An 8553-nucleotide genomic window follows, 5' to 3' on the forward strand; every position below is an offset into this window, starting at 1 on the left:
TAACAAGATGTGAAAAGGCCTCCCAAAAGAAAAATATAGATCAATTTTGCTCACAAACATAGCTCCAAAATGTCTAAATAATCCAACCATGCTTTCAAAGAAAACTACACCACAGTTAGATGGAGTGTATTCCAAGATGTGAGATAGTTTCAATTTAGATAATCTATTAATATAACACAAAGTAAGTCAAAGGAGAAAAATTATATTGTTTATCTACAGCTTTAAGAAAGACATTTATTAATTTCAACATAATTCATCATGTAATATCTAAAATAGAGGAACTCACAATATTACACACACACACACACACACACACAGCAACAGCAGCAGCATTTTGCTTAAAGACAAAGCACTGGCAGTATTTCTGTTGAGGTCAGGAAAGAGATACAATTGCTACAGTTATGAAACATTGCACTGCAATTGCTAGCCAATGTAATTAGACAAGAAAAATAAGAGGCAAAATTAAAAAAAAAAAAACCCTGAGAAGGAAGTAAATTTTTCATTATTTGCAGATGATAGAACAGTATGTCTGAAAGAAACACACACACACATTCACACACATACACAGAGAAAAAGCTATTATAAACAATAAGGGAATTTAGTAAAATGGCTGATGATGAAATTATGCAAAAAGTCAATAACTTTCTTATGTGCAAGCAACAACTCATTAGAAAATAAAATGGAAATAAAGGGCAGAAAAAGGAGAGAGAAAGAATATCTGGAATCATACTTCATAATAAATGTGCAGGTCTTATATAAAGGAAGTTTAAATGATATCAATGGTCATAAGAGAAGACTTTAAAATGAGAGAAACTACCTTAATGGGTAGGAAAAAATTATAAAGATAGTAATTTCCCCCAATTAATGTGATCACAATAAAAATACCAAAAAGAGGGGCGCCTGGGTGGCTCAGTGGGTTAAGCCGCTGCCTTCGGCTCAGGTCATGATCTCAGGGTCCTGGGATCGAGTCCCGCATCGGGCTCTCTGCTCAGCAGGGAGCCTGCTTCCCTCTCTCTCTCTCTCTCTGCCTGCCTCTCTGTCTACTTGTGATCTCTCTGTGTCAAATAAATAAATAAAAAATCTTTAAAAAAAAATACCAAAAAGATCTCCCAGGGTTGTTTTTGTGTTTTTTTTTTTTCAATCTTAGATTTTATTTTTAAATTATCTCTACACCCAGTGTAGAGCTTGAACTTACAAACCTGAGATCAAGAGTTGCATGCTCCACTGACTGAGCCAGGCAGGCACCCCCCCCCTTTTTTTAACTTCATAAGCTAATACTAAATTCACATAGGAAAAGAAAAGAAGAAGAAGCATTTGATTATTTCCAGAAAAATGGTTAAAATCCAAGAGCAATGGGAGGGAATCTGCTTACCACATATTAAAATATTTTAAAACTGTAGTTTGTTTTTTGTGCACAAATGGACAAAAAGCAATGGAACTGTGTATTGAGTACAGAAACAGGCTAAATGCAAAAGCAATTTGGGATATGATCAAAACTGCATTTTAAATCAGTAAGTAAAAGAGCAGTGATTCAAAAGTAGAGTTGGGGCATGGCGTGGAAATTGTCAAAATACAATATGGAAATCTTTATTTCATTCCATTGAAATAAAAACTTCTAGATGGATGAAAGATTTAAACACAAACATGATAAAACTGCTGAAATATTAGAATAAAGCTCAGGGACATTTGCAAGAAATGCCCTCAGATGAATAGATAAAGATAATGTGGTCTAGGGCTCCTGAGTAGCTCAGTCAGTTGAGCATCTGACTCTTGATTTTGTCTCAAGTTGAGATCTCATGGTTGTGGGATTAAATACCACATCAGGCAGAATCTGCCTGTGATTCTCTCCCTCTCCCTCTACCACACCCACCGTGCTCAATCTCTCTCTCTCTCTAAAATAAATAAATCTTTTTTATACAGATTATTTATTTATTTATTTATTTGAGAGAGAGTGCTAGTGATCACAGAGGTAGAGGGATCATAAAGGCAGAGGGAGAAGCAGACTCATCGCTGAGCAGAGAGCCCAATATGGGGCTCAATCCCAGGACCCTGAGATCGTGACCCAAGCCAAGGGCAGAGGCTTAACCAACTGAGCCACCCAGGCACCCCTAAATAAATCTTTTTTTAAAAAAAGGATAATATGGTCTGTATATACGATGGAATATTATCCAACTTTAAAAAAGAAAGAAATACCGCCATATGCAAAAACATGGATGAACTTGGAGGATGTACCCCTAAGAACAAATATGATATGATTCTATTTACATCAAGTATCTAAAATAGTCAAATTCACAGAAGCAAAGAGTAGAATGATAGGTGCCGGGAGCTGGGGGAGGGAGATATGGGAAGTCTCTAATGAATGGGCATTAAATTTCTTTTATGCAAAATGAGTAAGTTCTGGGGCTCTGCTTTAGAGCATCATGCCTATAGATAACAATAGTGTATTATACACTTAACAATTTATTAAGAGGGTAGATCTCATGTTAAGTGTTCTTACCACAATAAAGAAAAAGAACTAAAAACCAGAAATTATAACATGACGTAAGAAGACATAAAGCACTTGTTATATATACTAAATAAATAAAAAAGCAAATAAGTGTCTGTCAGGCCTGAGTGTTTTTAAAAGGTCTTTCAACAAAAGAGATAATATCCTGACATGATGTGGTAATGAATCTGACCACACAATTTTGTTTAGGGAATCTTATCATAAAGAGAGTCAAAAAATAAATGACAATCAGGGGGAAATACTTGTTACAGATAGGCTAGCAAGGGGACTGATTTCCATAAGATGCAATGATCTGTTGAGATTAAAAAAAAAGGCAATTGGGGACGCCTGGGTGGCTCAGTGGGTTAAGCCGCTGCCTTCAGCTCAGGTCATGATCCCAGGGTCCTGGGATCGAGCCCCGCATCGGGCTCTCTGCTCAGCGGGGAGCCTGCTTCCCTCCCTCTCTCTGCCTGCCTCTCTGCCTGCTTGTGATCTCTCTCTCTGTCAAATAAATAAATAAAAATCTTAAAAAAAAAAAAGACAATTAACAAAGAAGGAAGTAAGGCTATTTTCCTGTAAAAAGGAATTCAAATCTGATAATGAGTGATAATTATAAATGTTATTTAATTTTAAAGAGTAAAACTTCTACCTTTCAAATTGGCAATGATTAAAAGTGGTCTAATTTTTCACACGATCGTGATGAAGCAGGACTCCCATTCAGCAGCCACAAACAGGTACAACTTCTTGGGAAGTAAGTTTGGCACCATTTACCCTTTGATCAGTTGACACAAGGTTGTATCTTTCATTATAGTCATTGAGGTATGCAAAGACACACTTCGGAGGAGGCACACAGCAGCAATGTTAAATCCAAACACCGTGAATGGGCCATTGGTTAAAGACTAGTTAAGTCCAATATGGTAGATCTAGCCAATGGAACACAGTTGTGTAAATGAATGAGGAAAAGGCAAAATTAAATGAGATATCATTTAGAGATTATTCCATAGGGAGTAAAATGTTTTTTATAAAGCAAGACAGTGTTCTTGAACCCCTGCAGTTTTGGACAAGATCTGGTTCTAAGCTGTGTTGGTGGGTTCAAGGGTCTGGGTTTTATTAATGGGCTTAACACTATATAGTCCTTATTGGTTCTATTGTATCTACCAGGTATTAGGTAATAAGAGCTGTCTTTTGGATATGAGGTGACTCCTGGGTTTCAACATCAGAAGGAGTTACACACAGGTTCTCGTTCAGAGTCCTGGGTTGGCCCCTCACACTGGTGGCCTTGGGCAAGTCATGGCTTGGTTTCCACATCTGTAAAATGGTCTTAATAATCATACCTACCTCTTAAGTGTGTTAAGGGGATTAAAAATATATGTACCAGCACTGAACACCATCCTTTCAGCAATGAAGGAACGGCCCTACAAAAAGCAAGAGGCAGCAGTGGGTGAGGAACCGCTCCCTTTGGTGTAGTAGGTGGGGAAAAGCTACATTTTGTGAACTCCTGGAATATTTACGCCCACAGAAGTTGGGCAATAATTGCTCCTCCAGAGAGGAGAACTCAAGTGGGAATTCAGGACAGGATGGACACTTGCCTCTCATTGTACAATTTGACTCCCCCCACCCATGTGTATGAATTCCTTTTTTAATTAAAAAATAAATCTTGTCCTAAGCCAGGCCTCAGCTGAAAGTTTTCTGCTCTGGCTAGGAGGAATTCCACATGCCCACAGCCTTTCTCTCTGCCCACTGATGCTTAAGCTATCAATAATCATCGAGCTTGATGTCATGCCAGTCCCCAGTGGTGTTGACAGACTCCAGCTCAAAAGTCCCTTTATTAGACCTTGTCCCTCAGTAAAGCTTGCAAATTGCTCTGATCTTAGTAGACAAAACCATCGCTCATTCCCTGAATCTCTGAGCATCCTACACAATAACACAAGAATTGGCGAAAATTACCCGAGATAAAGAGTCCTTTAGAACATCAAAGTCCCTGATTTCCAGGTTGTAGGCTGTAGGTATGCGACAGGCTTGACAGGCCAGGTGGACAGCAGAGATAAAGCAAAAAGTGAAACTCCTCAGCCAGAGCGGCCGTGTTGGATTTGGGGCTAGGTTCTCTGCCAGGGGGATTAATGTTATCCTCAGAGGCGTGAGCACATTTTGCTTTTACCTTCAAACCCAGGTAATCAGCAGCGGATAGCAATCAGTGAATGAAGCCTTTAAGCTCCCCAGGGGCTGCAAATCCTCCCTCCTGCTGGGTTTAATTTTGGACTGGGTCATTGCAAATTGTGTCCACATATTTCATGTCCCATGTTTCGGCTAAATTCTTTGTGTCTCGATTTATCTGATGAGAGCATCTTTCTCTTACTACCAACATCACTGTGCTTTTAGGAGCCACTGCAGCCTTTGTCTGCATTGTTGCAGACGTCTGGCAAACGTACCACTTTGCTCAGGTGACATAAATATCGTACGAAAATACAGCCAAATATGGAAGTTTGCATATTCCCCCCAGTACATACATGTCCAATCTGAAACATGACTTACCAGTTCAAACATCCTCTTCGAGGAAAATGATTACAGCTCATGGAGAAGTTGCTTAGCTTGATCACTGAGCTCTAGCTGTTTCTCTGGGAAAGGACATATTTTACCATAAAGCAAAAAGAAAGGTGAGGGCGCCTGGGTGGCTCAGTGGGTTAAGCCGCTGCCTTCGGCTCAGGTCATGATCTCAGGGTCCTGGGATCGAGGCCCGCATCGGGCTCTCTGCTCGGCGGGGAGCCTGCTTCCTCCTCTCTCTCTGCCTGCCTCTCTGCCTGCTTGTGATCTCTCTCTGTCAAATAAATAAATAAATAAAATCTTTAAAAAAAAAAAAAGAAAGAAAGGTGAAACTCTTTATATCAAACAGCTGAACTCCTGGCTTTACCTTGACTATTTAAGCCTGGAGAGTTCTGTTCATAAAAATCAGCTCAAGTCACTGCATCAAACACGCTCTTGTTGCTTTCATGTAGATTACGGGAAACTAACAAGAAAGAGTCAGTAATATGGACATCCCAACTGAGGGTTCTGATAGAAAGTCAGATGTGAAAAAAAAAAACTTTGTTGTTGCAATCAAAGTAATGTTGACGTAAGTGGTTTGGAAATGTCACTGATCCACCATAGTCCTGGAACAAGATTTTCAAGGAAAGCAGAAGACAATGCAAATAATTACAGTGCTATGACCTCTGGCTCAGGAAATTTAGTAATTCATGGAATTTATTGTTTAAATAAATGCTTCTTGAACCTGCAAGCAACTAAATAAAGTGTATGTTGATCAGTCTACGGGGAAATGCTGTGAAGTGGGAGGGATATCGAGCTGCTGGGTATCTCTCTGAGAGCACAGCTGTGTTAGAAAAGCATAAGGCTCAAAGAATAAAATAAATTCCCAACGATCGGCGTCCAAACCTACACGTTTAGTAATGCCCAGCCTTTCAGAGCTTCCTCTTTGGGATGCTGGATACCTACTCTCACAGTAAAGCTTTGGAATATTTTTGCAAGTGCAAGTTAAGACCCCTCATCAAAAAGTGGTCTCATGACTTGTCTTAAGATCCCAAGATTTTTCAAAAATTAAAAATGGCAGGGCGCCTGGGTGGCTCAGTGGGTTAAGCCACTGCCTTCGGCTCAGGTCATGATCTCAGGGTCCTGGGATCGAGTCCCGCATCGGGCTCTCTGCTCAGCAAGAAGCCTGCTTCCCTCTCTCTCTCTGCTTGCCTCTCTGTCTACTTGTGATCTCTCTCTGTCAAAGAAATAAATAAAATCTTTAAAAAAAAAAATTAAAAATGGCATTACCTACCATGACTAATTTTTTTTTTCCCACCAGATCTGAATGATTTGACACCTGTTTGCAAACCTAAACCCCACCCTTCAAGAACAAATCCTTGTCACTCTTGAGGGAAATCAACATCGCGAGACACCAGCCTTGAGCCATCCGGTTACATAATTAGATAGGGCTGGACAGCTGGAGTGAAGCCTCGGTCCGGTCCCCTGAAGAGCCCACTCCTGGCAAGACAACATTGGTTTTCGGTGTGAGGGCAGTGTGTTTTCCACACTTCGGCTCTGTGGCCTCTGTTTACACCTGTGTGCTATGTGGTCCACACCCTGAACAGGGCTCTCCCCTCATGTGGGGTTTCTGGAATCTGATCAAGCGAAGGGCTGAAGGCCCTTGAATCTGGACAAAATGCAGAGATATCTTGCTTCACCCAAGCCATACTTAGCCCTTGTCCCAAGGTCATTTAGAGCCACTGCCCCAAGGTCATATGGAGTCATTCAAGGGGATTCTACTAATCGTGTCTTTCCCGTGAAAGGCATTCAGGTCACAGGGCCCTGATTCTGGCAGCTCGGGAAGGCCCTTTGGCATCACCAAGGGAAGCAGGGGAGAGAGTCCAGAGGGACCACAAGACAACTGAGCATGACCTTGTGTTTTAAGAACTTCTCAGGGAGCGGGAGCCCTTGAGAAACCCTCCAATTGAAATACCCTCGTGTATTTCAGAAAGACAGGAAGTGTAAGGCAGCTCTGGTTTTTGGTTCAAGGTTAGATTCAGTTCAAGACCCTAATCAGAATAGCTTTTTATTGGGGCAGCTCCATCAGTTAAGTGACCAACTTTTGGTTTCTTTTGGCTCAGGTCATGATCTCAGGGTGGTGGGGTCAAGCCCCAAGTTGGGCTCTGCTCCCTGTGCTCGGTTGGCATGAGTCTGCCTGGGATTCTTTCCTTCTTCCTCCCCCTCTGCATTTCCCCCTCTCTAAAATAAATAAGGAAAACTTTAAAAAAAAATAGCAACTTTTAATTTACCTTAGATATCTCGATCCAATGCATAAACAACAAAATGACATACTTTTCAACTTAGAAGCCATTCACTTTTTGTGAAGAATCCTCACTCGGAAATAGCTTCTCTTGCCATCTCTCCAAGAATTGACATTTCAGAATGCTTTGCAATGTGTTCCAATGTGGTTAAGGCATAGGCCCATTTGGGATTTTACACTTATTTTTACAAAGAGAAAAGAGGGAGTCCCTTCAGCAGGTGAGTGGGGTGGCGGAAGCAGGGGACAGGGCAGAAACACAGGCGATCAGTCACGCCTCATGGGCCGTTGTCGTTATGAAGCCTTGTAACTCACCCATATTTCACATTACTTGTTGTACGTGTTAATAGCATTTCCAAAGATAATAAAGAGAAAAAAGTAAACATCTTCAATGGCTAAGAAGAAAACATTGAAACACACACACTGAAAATTATTCATCCGTAAAAAAGAAGGCAATCCTGCCATTTGTGACTCCAGGGGTGGAATTTCAGGGCATTACACTGATTGAAATAAGACAGAGAAAGACAAATACCATACGATCTCACTGATATGTGGAATTTATCAACAACAACAACATAAATCGCCTGAACTTAGAGGTACAGAGAACAGGCTGGTGGTTGCCAGAGACAAGGGATTGGGGTTGGGCAAAATGAGTGAAGTTTAGTCAAAAGTTACAACTTCCGAGTGAGAGAACAAATTAAGTCCCAGGGATATTACGAACAGCATGGGACCGTAGCTAATAATACTGTGTTGCATATTTGAAAGTGGCTGAGAGGGCCAATCCTGGATGTTCTCGTCACAAGAGAAACATTTGTAACTATACATGGTGATGGGTGACAAATGTTAGAAAAAATTCTTTTTAATTTTAAATAAAAATTCTCACTTCGTGGGGGCACTTGGGTGGCTCAGTGGGTTAAGCCTTCGACTCAGGTCATGATCTCAGGGTCCTGGGATCGAGCCCCGACATCAGGCTTTCTGTTTGGCAGGAAGCCTGCTTCCCCCCTCTCTCTGCCTGCCTCTCTGCCTACTTATGATCTCCCTTTCTCTCTCTCTCTCAAATAAATAAATAAAATATTAAAAAAAAATTTGTCACTTCATTGAGAGTCCATTTCACCAGGCACATGATCACCAAGGCCACCTGTGTCCTGCATCGGCAGGTGCTAGCTTCCTGTCGCACAGACGCAGGAACAGAGGCTGGGGTTGAACAAGGCACGCAGCTGAGAAAGGTCTAAGGGGAGACTGGGTCTCA

The sequence above is a fragment of the Lutra lutra genome, chromosome 7 (assembly GCF_902655055.1).
Source record: "Lutra lutra chromosome 7, mLutLut1.2, whole genome shotgun sequence".
NCBI lineage: Eukaryota > Metazoa > Chordata > Mammalia > Carnivora > Mustelidae > Lutra > Lutra lutra.